This window comes from Heterodontus francisci, unplaced genomic scaffold (assembly GCF_036365525.1).
Source record: "Heterodontus francisci isolate sHetFra1 unplaced genomic scaffold, sHetFra1.hap1 HAP1_SCAFFOLD_59, whole genome shotgun sequence".
NCBI lineage: Eukaryota > Metazoa > Chordata > Chondrichthyes > Heterodontiformes > Heterodontidae > Heterodontus > Heterodontus francisci.
Genome location: NW_027140758.1, coordinates 7,335,150 through 7,358,167, shown reverse-complemented (window position 1 = coordinate 7,358,167; position 23,018 = coordinate 7,335,150). Strand labels below are relative to the sequence as shown.

General features: G+C 45.9%; 1 non-coding gene across 1 annotated transcript; it reads right to left on the bottom strand.

Annotated features, from left to right (window-relative positions):
* Positions 1-20,515: 20,515 nt before the first annotated feature.
* On the bottom strand, positions 20,516-20,587 carry trnaw-cca (transfer RNA tryptophan (anticodon CCA)). The gene has a single exon. It is a non-coding gene; the product is annotated as a tRNA-Trp (tRNA).
* Between the last annotated feature and the right edge of the window lie 2,431 nt (positions 20,588-23,018).

The window sequence follows — 23,018 nt, the reverse complement described above, 5'->3', positions numbered from 1 at the left end:
GACATTGGATAGACACATGGATGAAAATGGAATAGTGTAGGTCAGATGGTTTCACAGCTCGGCGCAACATCGAGGGCCGAAGGGCCTGTACTGCGCTGTAATATTCTAATTCTAATTCTACTATGGACGTCCAATCGCTCTGCACCTCCATCCCCCACCAGGATGGTTTGAGGGCTCTCCGCTTCTTCCTGGAACAGAGGCCCAACCAGTCCCCATCCACCACCACCCTCCTCCGCCTGGCTGATCTTGTTCTCACTTTGAACAACTTCTCCTTCAACTCCACGCACTTCCTTCAAGTAAAAGGTGTCGCTATGGGTACCCGCATGGGCCCAAGTTATGCCTGTCTTTTTGTGGGATATGTCGTGCATTCTTTGTTCCAGTCCTACTCAGGCCCCCTCCCCCAACTCTTTTTCCGGTACATTGATGACTGTTTCGGTGCCGTTTCCTGCTCCCGCCCCGAACTGGAAAACTTTATCAACTTTGCTTCCAATTTCCACTCTTCTCTCACCCTTACATGGTCCATCTCTGACACTTCCCTTCCCTTCCTCGACTTCTCTGTCTCCATCTCTGGGGATAGGTTGTCTACTAATATCCATTATAAGCCCACCGACTCCCACAGCTACCTCGACTACACTTCTTCACACCCTACCTCCTGTAAGGATTCCATTCCATTCTCCCAGTTTCTCCATCTTCGATGCATCTGCTCTGATGATGCTACCTTCCATGACGGTGCTTCTGGTATGACCTTTTTCCTCAACCGAGGAATCCCCCCCACTGTTGTTGACAGGGCCCTCAACCGTGTCCGACCCATTTCCCGTACCTCTGCCCTCAACCCTTCCCCTCCCTCCCAGAACCGTGACAGGGTTCCCCTTGTCCTCACTTTCCACCCCATCAGCCTCCATATCCAAAGGATCATCCTCTGCCATTTCTGCCACCTCCAGCGTGATGCCACTACCAAACGCATCTTCCCCTCCCTTCCCCTGTCAGCATTCCGAAGTGATCGTTCCCTCCGCGACACCCTGGTCCACTCCTCCATTACCCCCACCATCTCGTCCCCATCCCATGGCACCTGCCCCTGCAATCGCAGGAGGTGTAATACCTGCCCATTTACCTCCTCTCTCCTCACTATCCCAGGTCCCAAGTACTCCTTTCAGGTGAAGCAGCGATTTACTTGTACTTCTTTCAATGTAGTATACTGTATTCGCTGCTCACAATGTGGTCTCCTCTATATTGGGGAGACCAAGCGCAGACTGGGTGAACGCTTTGCGGAACACCTCCGCTCGGTCCGCAAGCAGGACCCTGAGCTTCCGGTTTCTTGCCATTTCAACACTCCCCCCTGCTCTCATGCTCACATCTCTGTCCTGGGATTGCTGCAGTGTTCCAGTGAACATCAACGCAAGCTCGAGGAACAGCATCTCATCTCCCAATTAGGCACACTACAGCCTGCCGCACTGAACATTGAGTTCAATAATTTCAGAGCATGACAGCCCCCCATTTATTTTCATTTATAGTTGTTTTTTTCTTTTTTCTTCTCTTTTTCTTTTTTACATTTTTTACAACCTTTTATATTGCATTTATTTCATTTCATCTTGGTTTATTCAGTTTGCTTACCCACTGTTTTTTTTCAGGTTTGCACTTGCTGCTGTTCAATATTCAGTCCGTTCACACCTAGTCTGTACTAATGCTTTGTCTTTCAACACACCATTAACATATTGTTAGCCTTTGCTCCATGACCTTTTGGTCAGCTATGTGGCCTTGTCCAACCTGCACCTTCTCCTTTGTTATCTCTTGCCCCACCCCCATCTCACTTGCTTATAACCTGACATTTTTTATATTTGTCAGTTCCGAAGAAGGGTCAGTGACCCGAAACGTTAACTCTGCTTCTCTTTCCACAGATGCTGCCAGACCTGCTGAGTGGTTCCAGTATTTCTTGTTTTTATTCCAGAAAATATTTGGTTGCTGCAAAAAGTACATGGCAGGTAAAATGAAATGGAAGGGTTGTAAGGCAATTCATTCCTGCACTGAAGGAAACTGATCTCCTTTGCAATCTTTGTATTGTTGACTTGGTGCTTGTTTTTGAACTGTTTTGTAATGTATCTTTTTATAGTTTTTTTAACGAACAAAGTATATGTTGGAAATAAAAAAAAAGTTCAGAGAAGGTTCACTAGATTTATTCCTGTGATGAAGGGGTTGTCTTGTGAGGAGGATTGAGCAGGTTGGACCTATACTGATTGGAGTTTAGAAACATGAGAGGTGATCGTATTGAGACAGATAAGATTCTGAAGGATCTTGACAGGATGTTTCCCCTCGTGGTGGAATCTGGAACTCGAGGACAGAGTTTCAAAATTAGGGATTTTCAATTTAAGAAAGAAATGAGGAGGAATTTCTTCTCTCAGACAGTTGTTCATCTTTGGATTTTTATCTACAAGGAAGTCAAGGGTTATGGGGGGCAGGCAAGAAAGTGGGGTTGATGTCATGATCAGATCAGCCATGATCCTATTGAATGGCGGAGAAGGCTCGAGGGGCCAAATGGCCTCCTCCTGCTACTATTTCTGTTCTTATGATCTCATTGCAGCTTGTTCCAAATAGAGACAAAAGAGTGGAATTCCAGAGGAGAGGTAAGAGTAATTACCCTTGAGTGAGTGTGGCTTCAAGGATCCCTAGCACAATTGAAATCAATGGGAATCAGGGGAAAATTGTCCACTTGTTGGAGTCATACCTAGCACAAAGCACGATGATTATGGTTGGTGGAGGCCGATCATCTCAATCCAGGACATTGCCTCAGGAGTTTCTCAGGGTAGTGTCCTAGGCTCAACCATCCTCAGCTGTTTTATTAATGAGTTTCCCCTCAACTTAAGTCAGAAGTGGGAATGTTAGGTGATGATTCACAACTCCTCAGATACTGAAGCAGTCCTTGTCCGCAAGCCGCGAGACCTGAACAACATTCAGGCTTGAGCTGATAAGTGACAAGCGACTTGGTTGCCACAAAAGTGCCACGCAGTGAACATCTCCAATGAGAGAGAATCAAACCATCTACCTTTTAATACTCTGCAGCATTATCATCACTGAATCTCTCACCATCAACATCTTGGGGGTTACCATTGACCAGAAACTAAACTGGACCAGTCACATCTATGCTGCGGCTTTTAGCGTAGGTCAGAAATTGGGAATTCTGCAGCAAGTATCTCACTTCCTGACATGCCAAAGCCTGTCCATTGTCTACAAAGCACAAGTCAGGAGTGTGATGGAATACTCTCCACTTTTCTGGATAGCTGCAGCTCCAACAACGCATAAAGAGCTCAATACCACCCAGGACAAAGCAGTCCTCTTCATCGGCACCTCACCCACCACTTTAAACATTCATTCCCTCCACCACCAGAGCACAGTGGCAGCAGTGTGTACCACCTACAAGATGCACTGCAGTAACTCGCGAAGTAACGTTCGACAGCACCATCCAAACCCGTGATCACCATCACCTCGAAGGACAAGGGCAGCAGATGCATGGGAACACCACCACCTGCAGGTTCACCTCCAAGTCACTCACCATCATGACTTGGAACTATATCACCATTTCTTCACTGTTGCTGGGTCAAAATCCTGGAACTCCCTCCACAATAGCACTGTGGGTGTTCCTACACCACATTTACTGCAGCAGTTCAAGAAGGCAGCTCCCCACCACATTCTCAAGGGCAATTAGGGATGGGCAATAAATGCCAGCCTTGCCAGCGATACTCACACCCAAGAATGAATAAAAAACAAATCATTCTCCACAGATTCCCCACAATTCAGGCTTGGACACTTACTTCAGGAGCACAGAGCTTTATATAACTACAACATGAGTTCCAATCTTCAGATTCCATTAGCCTTTCACATTATTTTCTACCAGTCCACTAGCTTTTAGTGATTCAGCACTCGGGTCTCTGCTTCTCCAGTTTCTGACATCTCACCCCTTATAAAAAACACTCTGATCTCTCTTTCGTAGGTCCTAGATGACCGCACATTTTAAACTCCATCTGCCAAAGCATTGCTCACTCACTTAATCTATCAAGAAGATTTGAAAATAAATTTCTTGCCAAAGGATAATGTTCTGCTTCTGCTCCCTCGCCGTTTGCTTTTCCCGTTAGTCTTTCATTTGGTGTAAATCCAGAGAAAGTAAAGTTGGAAGGCAGGAGGGAGGGAAAAATCTTGCTCCTTTTCGTGATCCCTATTTGATCTTCATTCCAGTCCAATTTGGGTGAAGAATTCCGATTGTCTGTCTCAATTTTAATAAAGGATAAACAATTCTGGAATCACCAGCGAGATATTGACAAGAACATGTTTCCAGGCCAACTTTCCACAAAAGCTCCCCCACAACAATGGACTGGACACTTCATAAACTAACGACAAAATTGGGATCCGAACCCACACATGCAAAGCAAAATGCATTAGCACGCCCCCGTCTTAATCTCTCGACCACCTTGTCAGCTGTTTGAACAGTACAGATCCTGGCTGTGTAGCCAGATGTGCAATGATGGAAATGCAGCTTCTGTAAGTAAATGAAATTTCCATCACGTCAGGTCATGGCCTGTTGGGGATGGAGCGGTGTGAAACATTTCCAGACCATGTCCAACACGTTTCTACTCAGTGTGAAAACCCACCACGGAAAGACTGGAACATACAATCATTTCATCACATCATGATTAACATCACTCAGACACCTGAACCATGAGGTCACTGACGTAGTCATGATGACCGAATTTCTCATGAAATGACAACTGAACTAACTGACAGGAAGATTTGCTTTAATTCCACATGATCAGAGAGGCACAGCCTCAGACCGACTTGGCAGATGAGAATTGATTGAATAATTTCTGTGTGAGGAATGTTCCAGCATCATCAACCAGGGGAACATGCTGACTGAGCTGTGTCTTCATCTTTTCTGGGCAGTCGGACAGTTCACCTTCATTCTGCTCTGATTCACTTTCCCAAAGCGGATCTCCAGATTCTCAAATCTGGGGACTGGGTTTTCTTATTTTGTTCCTTTTGATTTTTCTTGCTCCTGACTGACAAATATGTTCTAAACCTCGGATCAACCCTCCCCTTTGCGTCGTGTTACAGTCTTGGTTAAAAAAGACACAAAACGGCACAACCACTCTGAAACATACATCACGGTCACACTTTCCTTCAGTGAGATTAATGTTGAGCTGTTTTCCAGGTTAAATGCAACTGCAAACACATTGCTGTCAAAGAAATTGTAGGGGATTGAGTTGCCATTGAAATATTAGCACTGGACTTCTGTACGAGCAGGAACAGCCATTTCAAACTCACATCCTTCACAAAGGCAACCACTGAGCTGTTTTCTTGTGTGAATAACATTCATAAGTTAAAAGTTCACAAGAAAACATATGTAAACGATTGACAGCTAAACTTTTGAAGCAAGGATATGCATCCAAGATTTTCTGATTATTAGACAAACACTCGAGCCAACGAAGCTACAGAGCCAGATCACAAATGCTGTGACAACTAAGGGCAGAGGAGGGCACTCTTTATTCTCATCCCACTTCTCCACAGGTCACAACATCTATTTTAACTTTTCCCACTTACTGAAACAGTCAGTCATATACTCTATTTTTCCCAGAATAGAAGACACTGACCAGGTTTCTTTAATGAAGAACAAAATTATCCATTTATTGCAGAACAAGTTTTAAGTAGTCATGAAATAAAGCATAAACACACAGGTGGAAATTTTAAAAGTTCCCTTTTCACCTTTACTTTTAAAGTCTATTTTAAAAATCTTCGAGCCACATGCGCACACACACATACACCTGTTAACAGAAAAGATAAAAGGGATTATTTTTTTTTTATTTTTTTTAAATTTTGTTACAAACACAAAAAAAAACTCTTGGCCTGTTTACTTGCTCATTTTTGAAGAAAACATCAGATGAGATATGTTGCTCCAAAATTGGAATACAGTCTAACTTCTGAGTATACGTAGACTGGTCACTAGGGTATTTTAGAACAGTTCTTTTCAGAAGGCATTGAGAATTAATTTTAGCAGGCCTTCTTCAAAGACATGTAACAAGATGAATTAACACACTGGACTTCGCAGGATCTTTTAAAGATTTTCTGGAAAACAAGCTGGGTTGTGGTCTTCTCTCCTTCCTTGACACTTCTTCAGGCTAACTTTATCAGCTGCTCACTCCAGCAGGTAAAACACACTGACTCTACAACCAAAAGCTTGTGAGTTTTCTGCTGTCTTCGGTGTGCGCTGCTGCTGCCGAGCTTGTCCAATCAAGGGGCGCGCATGACTTCACTAACCACATCTCCCTGTTACCAGGGTTTCTGTTCTATATTTAACTTGAATCATGTGACAACCAGTAAACATAGTTGCCAAATTGGTTCTTTTGATGCCCTCTTGAAAAAGAACTGGTCCTACATATATTCAGTTTGATTATGACTTCTTCACAAATATTTTAACCAAAGAAACAGAATCCCTTCCAAAACATCATGTACTTTCCCTGAGCTACAGGTTATTGCAAGTCTCTCTGGCTGTGTTTATTTTAGGTGATTTTGTACTCAGGTTCTTTCTGAATCCATGTGTTTGCAGATCTTTGTGAATGAGAGATGTGGAGATATGCTTAAACAATTTCCCTATAAATTATTCATATCTCCGTCTTTCCCCGAACTTTGTGCAAACACATTAATGAGGGAATCACACACATCAAGCCGTCAAACCTGTCCGCTAAACATTGAAAGGTGACAGTGTTTATTGTAACGGGATTCCATTTATGAAGACACATCTTGATGATTCACACATGTAATGTATTTGTATATTATATTCATGACATAATGGCGTAAATAAACACTTCCTTGCACTTGCCACGCTTGGTGAACATTTTCTCTGCTGATGCCCCTTGAATATATTAGAGAACATGGTGACGAGGTTGAGATTAAAGTCTGTAAATATAGGCAGCAAACAGCAGCAGGGACTGCAGTGAACAAGATTTACGTGACATATTTGTGCTTATATTGGTGGGTGAAATAAGATACTAAACACACAGAATCCAACATTTGAGCTCGCGTCTAAGATTGCTCTGTCTATGGAGATAGCATCAAAGAATGCTCAGGAATTTTGTCCGATGCCAGTGATAGTAACACACTTCAGGGGAACTTAAAAAAAATGGTAAAATGGGCTTTCACATAACAGATGAAATTTTGCACAGAGAAGTGTGAAGTGATACAATTTGGAAGGAAGAATGAGGAGAGGCCATATAAATGAAACATTACAATTCTAAAGTGGGTGCAGGAGCAGAGAGACAATGTACACCAATGTTAGAAGGATTGAAAAGGTAACTCAGAGCAAACAGGACACTTGGATGTATTAATATAGGCATAGAGTAAAAACATATAAGTTATGCTAAACCTTTATATAATGCTGGGAATGAATGGCCTCTTCCTGTACCTCCACAGAAAGCTTCCATTCCAGGTTTACACACACTCATCAGGATCACTCTCCACAGATCCTGCCACTCCAGGCTCGGACACCCACTTCAGGATCACTCTCCACAGATCCCGCCATTCCAGGTTCGGGCACCCACTTCAGGATCACTCTCCATACATCCCGCCGCTCCACTCACGGATATCTCCCTCAGGATCCGATCAAAGAATGTTGCTTGTCACTTATCAGCTCAAGCCTGAATGTTGTTCAGGTCTTGCTGCTTGCAGGCACAGACTGCTTCAGTATCTGAGGAGTTGTGAATCATCAACGAACATTCCCACTTCTCACTTATGTTGAAGAGAAAGCCATCAATGAAACAGCTGAGGATGGTTGGGCCTCGGACACTGCCCTGAGAAACTAAGAATCCAGTCATGAATGGTGGTGGACAATTAAATAACGAACCAGATGAGGAGGCTCCAAAAACATCCCTATCCTCAATGTTAGTGGAGCCGAGCACGTCAGTGCAAAAGATGAAGCTGAAGCATTTGAAACCATCTTCAGTCAGAAATTGCTCAGTGGATGATTCATCTCGGCTTCTTGAGGTCCCCAGCATCACAGCTTCCAGTTTTCAGCCAATTCGCTTCACTCCACATGATAGCAAGTAACAGCTGAAGTCACTCGATACAGCAAAGACTATGGGCCCTAACAACATCCCGGCTCTCGTACTGAAGACTTGTGCTCCAGAACTAGCTGCGCTCTCAGCCAAGCTGTTCCAGTCGAGCTACAACACAGGCATCTACTTGACAATGTGGAAAATTGCCCAGGTGTGCCCTGTCCGTAAAAATGCAGGACAAATGCAATCTGACCAATTGCCGCCCCATCAGTCTACTATTTATCATCAGCAAAGTGATGGAAGATGTCACCAACAGTGCTATCAAGCACCACACACTTAACAATAATCTGCTCATCGATGCTCAGTTTAGGTTCTGCCAGGGTCTCTCAGCTCCAGGAAATAATTTGGCAGATAGAGTATAATGTGGGAAAATGTGAGGTTATCCACTTTGGTAGGAAGAATAGAACAGGAAAATATTATTTAAATTGTGAGAGATTACAGAATGCTGCGGTGTAGAAGGATCTGGGTGTCCTCGTACATGAATCACAAAAAGTTACCATGCAGGTACAGCAAATAATTAGGAAGGCAAATGGAATGTTACCCTTTATTGCAAGGGGGATGGAGTATAAAAGTAGAGAAGTGTTGCTACAAATGTACAGGGTGTTGGTGAAACCACACCTGGAGTACTGTGTACAGTTTTGGTCTCCTTATTTAAGGATGGATATACTTGCATTGGAGGCAGTTCAGAGAAGGTTCACTAGATTTATTCCAGTGATGAAGGTGTTGTCGTATGAGGAAAGTTGAGCAGGTTGGATCGATACTCATTGGAGCTGAGAAAAATGAAAGGAGAACGTATTGAGACATATAAGATTCTGAGGGGATTTGACAGGGTAGATGCTGAGAGGATGTTTCCACTCGTGGTGGAATCTAGAACTAGGGGACACAGTTTCAGATTTAGGGGTTTTTCATTTAAGAAGGAATTTCTTCTCTCAGAGGGTCATTAATCTTTGGAATTCTCTACCGCAGAGAGGAGTGGAGGCTGGGTCATTGAATGTCTTCAAGATTTTTATCTACAAGAGAGCCAAGGGTTATGTGGGCAGGCAAGAAAGTGGGGTTGAGGTCATGATCAGGTCAGCCATGATCCTATTGAATGGCGTAGCAGGCTCGAGGGGCCAAATGGCCTACTACTGCTAATATTTCTTCTGTTCTTCTGTTCTTATGACCTCATTGCAGCTTGGTCCAAACAGAGATGAAAGAGTGGAATTCCAGAGGAGAGGTGAGAGTGATTGCCCTTGAGTGAGTGTGGCATCAAGGATCCCTAGCAAAGTTGAAGTCAATGGGAATCAGGGGGAAAACTCTCCACTTGCTGGAGTTGTACCTCGCACAAAACAAGATGGTTGTGGTTCGTGGAGGCCAATCATCTCAGCCCAGGACATTGCTTCAGTAGTTTCTCAGGGTAGTGTCATCGACCCAAACACCCTCAGCTGTTTCATTGACGACTTTCCCTTCAACATAAGTCAGAAGTGGGAATGTTAGGTGATGATTCACAACTCCTCAGTTGAAGCAGTCTGTGCCTACAAGCAGCAAGACCTGAACAATATTCAGGCTTGAACTGATAAGTGACAAGCAACCTTCTGGCCACACAAGTGCCAAACAGTGAACATCTCCAATGAGAGAGAGAAAAAAATCTACCTTTTGATATTCAGAGCATTATCATCGCTGAATCCCCCACCATCAATATGTTGGGGGTTACCATTGACCAGAAACTAAACTGGACCAGTCACATCTATGCTGCGGCTATAAGTGCAGGTCAGAGATGAGGAATTCTGCAGCAAGTATCTCACCTCCTGATGCATCGAAACCTGTCCACCATCTACAAGGCACAAGTCAGGAGTGTGATGGAATACATCCCACTCAACAACACTCAAGAAGCTCAATACCATCCAGGACAAAGCAGCCCACTTAATCGCCACCTAACCCACCACCTTAAACATTCACTCTCTCCACCACCAGTACACAGTGGCTGCAGTGTGTACCATCTCCATATGCACTGCAGTAACTCGCGAAGTATCCTTCAACAGCACCTTTCAAACCCGTGACCTCTACCACCTCGAAGGACAACGGCAGCAGATGCATGGGAACTCGCCATCTGCAGGTTCCCCTCCAAGTCACTCACCATCCTGACTTGGAACTATATCGCCATTTCTTCACTGTTGTTGGGTCACAATCCTGAAACTCCCTCCCCAATGGCAGTGTGGGTGTTCCTGCACTACATGGACTGCAGCAGTTCAAGACGGCAGCTCACCACTACATTCTCAAGGGCAATTAGGGATGGATAATAAATGCTCGCCTTATCAGCGATACTCACATCCAAGAATGAATAAAAAACAAATCACTCTCCACAGATTCCCCACAATCTGGGCTTGGACATTCGCTTCAGGAGCACAGAGCTTTGTATAACTGCAATTTGAGTTCCAAACTTTATATTCCATTCGCTTTTCACATTATTTTTTCCCAGTCCACTAGCTTTTAGTAATTCTGTATTCGGGTCTCGGCTCCTCCACAGTTTCTAACATCTCACCACTTACAAAAAAACACTCTGATCTATCTTTCTTCGGTATTACATGACCCCACATTTTAAACTCCATCTGTCAAAGCATTGCTCACTCACTTAATCTATCAAGAAGATTTGAAAATACATTTCTTGCCAAAGGATAATATTCTGCTTCTGCTCCCTCGCCGTTTGCTTTTCCCATTAGTCTTTCACTTGGTGTAAATCCAGAGAATATAAAGATGGAAGGAAGGGAGGGAGGGAAAATCTTGCTCCGTTTTGTGATCCCAATTTGATCCTCATTCCAGTCCAATTTGGGTGAAGAATCCCAATTGCCTGTCTCAATTTTAATAATATATAAACAATTCTGGAAACACCGTCTGGAAATTGACAAGAACAGGTTTCCAGGCTGACTTTCCGCAAAAAGTCCCCCATTAGAAATAAAGGAACTAAACAACTCACAAACTAATGACAAGGATGGGATTTGAACCCATACATGAAGAACACAATGGATTAGCAATCCATCACCTTAACCTCACAGCCACCTTGTCAAATGCACAAGCATGGCTGTCACCTTCAGCACAGCTCCTGGCTGTGCAGCCAGCTGCAGTGACCGAATGATTCAGGCATCTGAGTGATGTTAATCATGATGTGATCAAATGATTTAATGTTCCACTCTTTCCGTGGTGGGTTTTCACACTGAGTGGAAACGTGTTGGACATGGTCTGGAAATGTTTCACACCGCTCCATTCCCTATTTCATTTACTTCCAGAAGGTATATTTCCATCATTAGACAACCCAAAAGATGAACTTTTTCAAAAGACTTCAGTGTATTTAACTCTGTGTCCAACACTGTGAGGCAGCTTTCTGTGCTTATAAAGATTGTAATTTATTGACTGGTCTCTTGGATCTTGGATCAAACAGGGTGACAGACAGAGGTCTGTGTGCAGAGGGTTTGGAGGTGAGCTCTGATTCCTAACCCTTTCTGGATTGTGATGAATAAAGAATGAATGAGAGAGAGAGAATGTGGGAGAAGGGATGATGGAAGAATTTGTCCGTGAACCTGATTAAAAGTGGCTCAAACGCAAGATAATATTAAGTTATCAAGAGCAGAACATTAACATAATCTGAGTTCCGCGATCTGGTCGGGTCCCATTCCCCTGAAGTGAGGAATGAATGGGTGGGAAATTCCACCTGGAGTTATATTTGTCTCCAATGAAGATGAGTTCACAGTGAGGATGGAATAGCTCAGTTGGGAGAACAGTAGATTGAAGAACCAGGATACAATCCCTGGTTTCATCAGTTTTAATTTGGTGTCTCCATCAGTTTAAGTAGAGAGAATCAGAGGGGAGATTTTCCACTCTTGACCCCATGGGCTGAATTTTAAACTAATGGTGCGGCTCTCGGCAGAGACACCGGAAGCGGGTGTCATCACCACACGAGTGAAATGTGGCCGACCGACTCCGATAATGGAGCAGCCGACCAATTAATGAAGGGGAGACATGGGGCCCATGTAAAGAAGGACCAGAGGTAGGGAACGAGGTGCTGATGGCACCGACATCTGACACAATGGCAGGTGCTGGCACCATATTTAAAGGGCTGCCAGCCCTGCAAGCACTGCTGCCTGGTTTAAAGGAGTGTCTTCCTGAGAGCCCTCTGCTGTCCCAGAACCCGTTCTGCTGCCTCTGCTGTCCCAGGACCCGTTCTGCTGCCTCTGCTGTCCCAGGACCCGTTCTGCTGCCTCTGCTGCCTCAGGACTCGTTCTGCTGCCTCTGCTGCCCCAGGACCCGTTCTGCTGCCTCTGATGCCCCAGGACCTGTTCTGCTGCCTCTGCTGCCCCAGGACCCGTTCTGCTGCCTCTGCTGCCCCAGGATCCGTTCTGCTGCCTCTGCTGCCCCAGGACCCGTTCTGCTGCCTCTGATGCCCCAGGACCTGTTCTGCTGCCTCTGCTGCCCCAGGACCCGTTCTGCTGCCTCTGCTGCCCCAAGACCCGTTCTGCTGCCTCTGCTGTCCCAGGACCCGTTCTGCTGCTTCTGCTGCCCCAGGACATGTTCTGCAGCCTCTGCTGCCTGATGGGTGAGGAGCTGAATGCGAGCTTGCAGTGACCATGGTCCCACGGTTTAGCGATGCCTCCCTGCAGGTTCTCCTCCAGGTGGCAAGAGAAAGGTGGAAGATCCTCTTCCCCAGGGATGGGAGGTGGAGACCTGTCCACCTGACCAAGCAAAGCTGGCTGGAGATAGTAGGTGAGGTCAGCAGTCGTGGGGTCACACCCAGGACATGGATCCAGTACAGGAAGTGGGTCAATGACCTGATCCAGGCTGCTCAGGCGAAAACTCAAAACACTTTGGACCCTTTAGACATTGCATGTGGCAGAGTGAGAGGGAGTGTTTGGTGGAAAGGGAGTGACCACCCAGTCATGTGTATTGGGGAAGGGCAGCAGAACATGCTGCCTGAGGCTTGGCTGCATCTCAGTGAGAGGCGAACGTCAGTCATTGTATAACCTCACACAGTCCCTCGAGAGGGGCCACATGCAGGAGGAATACGTGTGTCCCCATCATGGACTGCTGGACTATCACCATCAGAGATGTTGGGCTTGTCCCCGCTGGGAGACTAACTTTGTTCATCATTGTGTCTGCAGGAGAAGACATCCCACAATCGGAAAGAGCGTGTCAAGACCGGCAGTGGAGTGCCTTATCTCCATGTCCTCATCCCGATGGAGGAGGAGGCCATGGAACAGGCCGGGCAGCAAAGCAGCTGCTCCATAGCTGATGGAGAGACAGGGTCACCTACCCACGAGAGTGAGTGAACATCTCCTGGGGCACAAGGGAGCATCTGCTGCAAAGGAGCCACACTGCTCATCTGTTCACCACTGCATCAATGGAGCTGCACAGTAGGGGTGGTTGGAATGTCACGATGGGCAGACCCTAACCCTTCAATGTCCCTGTTTTCTCATGAAGGCCCGGATGAACGACAAAAGCAAAGAGCTGGAGAGACTGGGGGACAGCCGAGCACGTCTGAGGAGGAGGGAGCCTCAGAGGGTGTACCATCACCTCATTTCCCTGCACCCTCCACCAGCACAGAAACCCTCACGTTGGTGGGTATCCGTTCGCGGTTAGATTTGGGCATACAAACTGGTGAGCACATCACAGACAGGCCCAGGCAGCTGACGGAGGCTGTGACAGCCGAGGCCACTGGCAGTTGGAGGTCTGTGGGAGGCCAGGTCCATGCTGAGTCCCAGGCTGATGACGTGTCTCTTGTGTCACCAGCAACACGGGAAATGCTGCAGCTGCAGTGAGAGGTCAGGCAACATCTGGCAGAGTTGCCAGAGGCTATGTGTACCCAAGCATGGAGAGATTGGTCACTCTCATGGAGAGCCAGATCCAGCAGACCAATCTGTGTCTGCCGGAGATGTGCGCAGACCGGCACTCCATCGCTTTGTCCATGAGCTCCATCCAGTGGTGACAAGGTGAGAGGAGGGACGAGGCACCTGAACTCTCCACCAGGTCCACGTCCCTCTCAGGTCAGCAGGGAGGTACAAGTGTGTCTTATAACCGGGGAGGGGCAGCTGGCTGCTACATCTGGGGGCCCCTCTCAGGGTGCTCCTGGTGTGGACAGTAATTCCAAAGTCCCTCTGCCAGTGACACTAGTGATGCCAGTGCCTCCATCATCCTCGATGACAGAGGGGGTCCCTGTACCTGTGCAGGAGGCCCTCAGTGTGCCGGGGCCCTCCAGGCCTCAGGCAGCCAGAGGACGGCCGCCAATGCCATCCCAAGCCATGGGGCAGCAAGGTCAGCAGCCTGTCTCCATCACAGCTGCCAGAGCAGGGGGAGCACCACGTAGGAGCACCCGGAAAAGATTTAAGAAGAGCACCTAGATTCACTGAGGGGTTCACGGGTGAATGTACATTCCAGATGGATAGGGTTGTGTTTGGTGTCACACGGAATAAAGAAATGATGTTCTCTCACTCTGTCTCCTTCCTATTGTTGATGCCCTTTGGGACTTCATTTCAACCCTTCCTCCCAAGGGGCTGGAAGTGAGGGACCAAGCCCTGAGTTCACAAAGCTTCGGCCTTGCCACTGTGCGATGTGTACCTGGGCGCTGTGGTGTAGAAGGAAAGAGGTGACAACAGGGCTGCTTAAAGCTAAGACTTTATTGCTGTGGTTCCAGAAGGTGGTAAGGCTCAAAGGAAACGTGAATGTATAAGGGTGTCTCGTGTCTCCCTTGTGTGTATCTCATGGTGGCTTTTATGCTGTGCCTGAGGTTCTTCATCTGGCACTGCTTGGGCAGCATCCTCCTCCACATCCTCATCATCAGAGGAGGCATTGCACTCCACGATATCCTCACTAGTCAACACCTCGCCCCTCTGTAATGCCAGATTGTGCTGAGCACAGCAAACCACCATGATACGCGAGACCCTCGCTGGGACATACTGAAGGGCTCCACAGGAACAATCTAAGTGCCTGACTCTCATCTTCAGGAGACCAATGGCCTCCTTGATGGTCACTCGGGTTGACCCGCAGCAGGTGTTGTACCTCTCCTGTGCATCCTTGTGTGGATTCCTCACAGGCGTCAGCAGTCATGTCCTCACTGGGTTGCCCTTGTCTCCAAGGATCCATCTCAGAAAGCGCATGGGGCCACGGAAAAGTTCTGGTACCTGGGACTGCCTTGGTATGCAGGCGTTGTGGCTGCTTCCCGGGATTTGTGCACACACCTGTAGGATCCATTTGTGATGGTTACAGACCAGTTACACATTGAGCAAGTGGAAGCCCTTCCTGTTGAAGGCTGCTGGCTGGTCTGTGGGAGCCTTGATGGTCACATGGGTGCAGTCGATGACACCCTAAACCTGGGGGAATCCAGTGATGGCCCCGAATCCTATAGCTCTCTCAGCTTGACTGTTTGGATCAATGTGCACATAGTTGCCAGCCCTCCTGAACAGGACATTGGTGACCTCCTTGATGCACTGATTCTCTACAGACTGTGAGATTCCACACATATCTCCAGTGGATCCCCGCAATGATCTGGTGGTGTAGAAGTTCAGTGGCACGGTGACCTTCAGGGGCACTGGCATCAGGTGCCCACCAAGTCGCGTGGGGCACAGCTGCATCATGGCAGAGAGATCAGTGACGACCTCCGTGGAGAGGTGCAGTCTGTGGAGACACTGTCACTCGGACATCTGCAGGTAGTTGAACCTCGGCTGACGTGTTCCTCTGCCTCCTTCTCCAGCCTCCTGTTCGAGGCTGGCCCTCCTGTGGGCCCCCAAGCAGCTGTGGTGCCCCTGCTGGTGCCTGGGCCTCCCTCCCTCCCTCTCTACTCCTCCTCCTCTTCAATGGGAGCCGCGAATCCAGGGTGAATGAGGCCCATGACAGGTTGCCCCTCCCTGAATGCAAGGCCTTCACAGTAAACAACACCCAGTCACAGTTACCTCACTTGTCAACCTCAATGAGGTGGCACTGCCCCAATGGCATCCTGATGTTGTTCCCCCTGCAGAGCTGGCACATTGGCCCCCACTCCTGACAGTGTTTCCCGATGCCCTTTCCCCCTCCACCCTTGCTGCCAAGTTATGCTGCCTCACCCGATAGCTTCCCAGTGAAGCCAACACTCAGCTCCCACCTCCCAGTCACCTCCTTTAACCAGGCGAGGCTCTGAAGCCCCGTGGTTCCCGTGCACTATTAGTTCAATTGGACCCAGTGAATAAAATTGCTGACAATTGGACTCATAAATACTTTAAATGCCTTCTTGCCGAGTGGATGTGCGAAGTCTGCCCTCCATGTCAGCTGCTGACAGAAAAATCCATTCCAACGTCTTCCATCCCTATTTTCTACACCCCCCTCCCCCTCCCCGGCCTCCATTCCCGTCTCCAACGGTCCCTTAAAATTCTGGCCCATGTCTCTAAGACTAATGGGAATGAAACCACATCTGCTCCTTAGCCTGAACAGGGAGAGCTGCTCTCTCTGTGTTTAAAGTGAATGAATCTGCTCTTTACCTTGTCTTACTGGAACGTTCACTGTCTGGAAATGTCTGTTTGAAAATGTTTTCCTGTTATATTAATGGAGCAGAGGAGCAGATGTGAGGTGCTGTTGAACAGAAAGGTTTGGAAGTGGGTGAAGGGGTGGAGTGACGGTGTGAGTGAGAGGTGCAGTGAGTTGGCCATTCTCAATGGAGTGTCAGGAATGAAGGTGAGAGGAACAGACCAGGCAGGAAACACAGAAAGAGCGAGGAAAGGCTGGTGTGAAAAACAGAGATTAAACAACAGGCTTGTTCAGTTGGTTTGGGTCTGGTGTTTAGAATTCCCGGAATCTGGGTTCACTTCCCTTCCAACTCAGGCAATTGGACCAACATTATGTTCATAAAACCATAGACTGATACCTAAAGAAGGAGACCATTTGGTCCATTGTGTCAATGCTGTATCTTTGGTTGTGTTATCCAATTAGTTCTGATGCTCAGCTTTTTCCTGCAATCTGTACATTTTTCCTTCCAGTATTTATCCCAATTGCTTTTCAAAGTTACTACTGAATCTGCTTTTAAGTCCTGATCAGACAGTGCATTCCAGATCACAACACATCACTGTATAAAAAATTATTCCTCAGTTCGCCTCTGGTTCTTTTCTCAATCACCTGAGAAATACATCCTCTGGTTACTGACCCTTTTGCCACTGGAAACAATTTCTCCTTATTTAACATATTGAAAACCTTCTTGATGATGTCACATACTAGACTGCCAGTAAAACTGAAGCCCATGGAATAAAAGGGACAATGACAGCATGGGTATGAAATTAGCAGACTGATAGGAACATAGGAAAATAGGAGCAGGAGTAGGCCATTCAGCCCATCGAGCCCACCCCTCCATTCAATATGATGATGACTGATCATCCACTTCAATGCCTTTTTCCCACACGAACACCATATCCGCTACGTCATTTATATTTAGAAATCTGTCAATCTCTGCTCCAAACATACTCAATAACTGAGCTTCCACAGCCCTCTGAGGTAGAGAATTCCAAAGATTCACAACCCACTGAGTAAAGAAATTTCTCCTCATCTCTGTCCTCAGTGGCTTTCCCGTTACGTTGAAATTGTGTCCCCTGGTTATAGATTCCTCAACCGGAGGAAACAGCTTCATCTACCCTGTTTATCCTTTTGTGGGCGGCACAGTGGCGCAGTGGTTAGCACTGCAACCTCACAGCTCCAGCGATCCAGGTTCGATTCCAGGTACTGTCTGTGTGGAGTTTGCAAGTTCTCTTTGTGTCTGCGTGGGTTTTCTTCGGGTGCTCCGGTTTCCTCCCACAAGCCAAAAGATTTGCAGGTTGATAGGTAAATTGGCCATTACAAATTGCCACTAGTATAGATAAGTGGTAGGGAAATATAGGGGCAGGTGGGGATGTTTGGTAGGAATATGGGATTAGTGTAGGATTAGTATAAATGGGTGGTTGATGGTCGGCACAGACTTGGTGGGCCAAAGGCCCTGTTTCAGTGTTGTATCTCTAAACTAAATATTTTGTAAGTTTCAATGAGATCACCTCTCATACTTCAAAACTCCAGAGAATACAGGCCCAGTTTCCCCAATCTCTCTTCATATGACAGTCCCGCCATCCCGGGAACAAGTCTGGTGAACCTTCGTTGCATTCCCTCTATGGCAATGATATCCTTCCTCAGGTAAGGGTACCAAAACTGCACACAGTATTCCAAACTGCAGACCAACCAAGGTTATATACAATTGAAGCAAGACTTCACTACTCCTGTACTCAAATCCTCTTGCGATAGAGTCTAACATGTCATTCGCCTTCCTAATTGCTTGCTGCACCTGCATGTTAGCTTTCAGTCACTTATTGACAAGGACACCCAGGCCCCTTTGTACATCTACACTTTCTAATCTCTTACCATTTAAGAAATAATCTGCACATCTCTTCCTCCTACAAAAATGGATAACCTCACATTTTTACACATTATATTCCATGTGCCATTTTCTTGTTCACTCACTCAGTCTGTCCAAGTTTTGTGTCATCCATGAACTTGGAAATACGACATTTGGTCCCCACCTCCGAATCATTGATAAATATTGTGAACAGCTGGGTCACAGTGTGGTGGTGAACAGTTGTATTTCTGTCTGGAGGAAGGTTTACACTGGGTTCCCCATGGTTCCTCATAACTTCAGTTGTGTGCAGAGACTGGAAAAGTTGGGGTTGTTCTCCTTGGAGCAGAGCAAGTTCAGAACAACTTTGACAGAGTTAGAATCAAGGAATCGAATGGTTACAATACAGAAGGAGACCATTCAGTCCATCATGTCCATGACAGCTCTTTGCAAGAGCAGATCAGCTAATTCCACTCCTCTGCCCTTTCATTGTAACCCTGCAAATTTTCTCTATTCAGGTGTTTATCCAATTCCCTTTTGAAAGCCACGATTGAATCGGCCTCCAGCACACTCTCAGGCAGTATATTCCAGATCCGAACCACTCGCTCTGTCCCACACCCCTGGTACCATTGCAGAAAATCTTTTCTGTTCATTTCATCCCTCATAAATAATTGAAATTAAATGTTTATTAGGAAATGCACAACATAAAAAGGAGAGAGAAATAAATGATGAGCAAAATAGAAGTCAATGTTTGGAAGGTAAAAAGAGCAAAAGATGTAACTTTTATTCTGGATGAGTGAGAGGAACATATCATACTTTGGGGCTTTTGTAAGAGGATTTATTGATAAACCTGGGATTTGAGAGGAAGCTGCTTCATGGTTTACAGAACAAATTCAGCCCCTGGGGTGGAGCCAACAGCTGCACTGTAATTACTCACCTCAGGATTCCAAGTCTCTGACCTGCTCTTGTAGCCACGTTATTTGTATGGCTACCCATGGTAACCCCCATGATGTTGATGGTGGGGGATTCAGTGATTGTAATGCTATTGAATGTCAAGGGGAGATGGTTAGATTCTCTCTTGTTGGAGATGGTCATTGCCTGGCACTTGTGTGGTGCGGATGTTACTTGCCACTTATCATCGCAAGCCTGTGAGACTGAAATAGCTCAGTTGAGAGAGTGTGAGACTGAAGATCCCTGGTTCAATCTGGGGTTTTGGCAGTTCTCCTTTATTCTGCGTCGCCATTTGGTTTTGACTCTCGTGTTGCACAATTTACACTGAAATTATTTACCCAACTCTGAAGGTTGGATTGGAATAGAGAGATATCAAGGATGGGAAATGTTTACATTGTCTGCTTTAGCTTATTCTCTATCTTCTTGTGTCCTTTTCCCCAGTTTTTGAATCTTTCGGGGCAGGGTGAACATTTGATTTGCTGCATTTGTCCCAAACTGAAGCCTTTTCCACATCTCTGGGCGGTCAGACTTGCTCTGTCTGTTTTTGCTGCTCGTGACCATTAACGAGAACAGGCCACGAGTTCAATGTTTATCAGCAAACGGAAGATAATTGGAAAGAATTCTGTGTTACTCCAGACCAGTGACAAAGATGCAATGGATGTTATTCAAAATAAGTTGCCTCTGACATTTTATGTAAACTTGTTTGCATCTAAAAGTTGGATTTTAAGTGTTACAAAAATGTGTCAAATTAATGACTGACCATGTGACAGCGCACATGGGGATCAAATCCACAGCCTTGTTGTTATCAACACTGCGTCCTAACCAACTGAACTAAGCGGCCTAGAGACAGAGCCAGGTATGGGTTTGAGCCGCACGCTGGGCGGTTTGTGTTTTATTTCTCACACTGGATGACGGAGCGATTGTACAAACAATGGACACATCACATCCCTGAAACATTGTTCTGATACAAAACAGTGTGAAATAAGAAGTGAGCATGGAAATGGAACGGAACCAGAAATCAGGACTTTAATCTATTGAAGTTGATCTTGAAATTCAACCATTCACTGAACATTCCAACAGATCGAACTCTCTTCTGATATAAAATCCAGGAACTTGAGCTGCTGGAAAACATAACTGAGCCTGACGTGATTTGAACACGCAACCTTCTGATTTGGAGTTAGACGCGCTACCGTTGTGCCACAAGCTCACAAATAAAGCAAAGTCTTCCATTCCTGGCAGTTTTACTTCTTGTTTAGATTCAGTGATTGAAATTAATTCAATCCTCATCTGACCTCCGCTCTGAAAAGGCCTGCAATCCGGCCTGAACCCGACGACCTGTGTCGGGTTCGGGTCATGTCGGGTCGCTCTTCCGGTTCTGGCTTTCGGGCTCGGGTCGGGTCGGGCCAGTTTCGGGTCGGGCTGGGTCCAGGTCGGGCTGAGTCCGTGTCGGAAACACACAGTAAGTATTACATTTTGCTCTGCTGGGAAATTGAGTTTAGTAAGTGTCAAAAGTTGAAAAGCCAACCTGAGCTGGGAGTCTGGGACATCAAGGAGGGAAACTCTGAGTCTGCTCAGTGAGCAAGTGAGCATCTCTATGATGTCATTGCGCTCATGCTGCAGCTTCCTGTCGATTCGGAATCGGGAGGTAGGTAAAGTGAACATTCCGGTGGTCGGGTAAGGCTCGGGTCGGTTTGGGCGTGGGAATAAATGGAGACATTCGGGCCGGGTCGGGCTCGGGTCCAGTGTGGTTCTGTCAGGTTCGTGTCGGGTTTTTTTCCCTGACCTGAGCAGGCCTTTACCGCTCTGTCAGTTCAGTGCCTTATTTAAACTATTACTTGGAGTTCTGTTTTACAGGGTCTCGGCTGTTTAAGTGTTTCCCAGACCCACTACTCTGATTAATCAGACATTTTGCTGCTAACTGCTGCTGCTACAATTGAAATGTAAAAAAGAATTTCCAGTGACCTGCAACCAATGGACAAATACATTTCAGAAAGTTAAAGCTCATTCGCCAATCCACAAATGTGTCTTTCTGCTTATATTTATAAACAACTCCTTCTCTCCACTATGAGAACTATACAATCACTCCAGTTATTTGAAAGTTAGTATAAGATGTTCCAGTTCATCAATTTTAAAACTGCAGCAGGTATTTTCCAGAAAACTTCTCTGTTGGAACCTCAGTCCCATTTAGATTGAAAGTGGACAATTAATGTATTCACTTGTTCATTGTGGACAGGTGTCTGACTTCGAATAAATCTCATTAACTTTCAATGAGGTGGCAGTATTTCTGTGCTCCCATTTTACACAGTCTGTCCTGTTCATGCACCATGTTTTTATTCTCCTCCCATTCTCCACAGGATACAGATTATAATCATCATCAATCTAGCTGTTGAAAAGCATTGGAAGAATCTGGTCACACAGGTATTGAAACATTCATTATCTGCCATTTTACAAGTTGGTTGCTTTAAACACAGTACGATGTGCAATCATCTTGAAAAGAGATTCTCTTCAATATCCAATACAAATTGAATTGCAAACCTGACAGACAAACACAGGAGAACAAATGACTTGTGAACACAAACCTCATGGTGCTCATTTTCAGATTTATTGCAGTCATCTTACAAAACAAGTGAAAGAATATTACAGTGAAATGATTTGGAAAGTAGGTGTGACTTTTGTTGGTGCCTTTCTTTGCTCTGTTGGTGAAACTTTCTTGCACCTGATTCCTGTTCATGTCTCTGTTTCCTCTATTGAATGAGGAAGGAGGTATTTGATCAGAAATCAACTGGATTGTGTACCTTTGAGAGGGGATTTCTGTACCAACAGGGCTGGAAACTGGAGTGAGTGAAAGACAATGTGTGGAGTTTGATTTTGTACAGAGGGAGAGCAAATCTAACAGGACTGTGAGATATTGGCCTGGATTTTACAGTCCCAATAGCGGTGAACTCTGAGACTTTCACTGCTATTGAGGGTCTGAACAGCACTGCAACTGCCGGTACATGCACACACTAACACCAGCATCTGGAAGTTGTGGTGGTGAGAAATGTGCTTAGAAGGAGCCTCTGATCATAATCGCACCAGCCCACTCTTTAAAGTGACAGGGACCTGCAGTTCAGCAATTTGGGCTCATTGCCCACAACGTACCCTGATTTTTTACCTGGGTTGGATTAGAGCCGGTACCAACAGGCTCAGGGCGTGCTCTGGAAGGACTTTTCTGTTGACACAACAGCTCCACTATTCCAGGAAGACCTCGGCGGCAGCAGTGGTCAACTTTCAGAGGGAGTTCAGACATTTTAAATGTTGTATTTTGTTTCTTAATTGTATGTAACTTTTTATCAAGGCCTTATCAGTGTTCTTAAATTTACATCTGACTTTTTATTAACAAGATTGAAGTGCTTTTAAAAGATCTCTAAATATATATGACTTTTTATCAAGATTTACCTGGCTTCTTTGTAAAGACTTGAGTAAGATTGAAATGACTTTTAAAAACTACATCTTATCCTTTAAAATCCTGCTTCCATACAGATGACATTTGAAGATGGCCTCAGAATAACTTAGACTATCTTTCTCACAGGTACTGCAACAGCTTAAGACCTACTTTCTGCAAAAGCTGGTGAATTACAAAGAAACAATGTATTGAA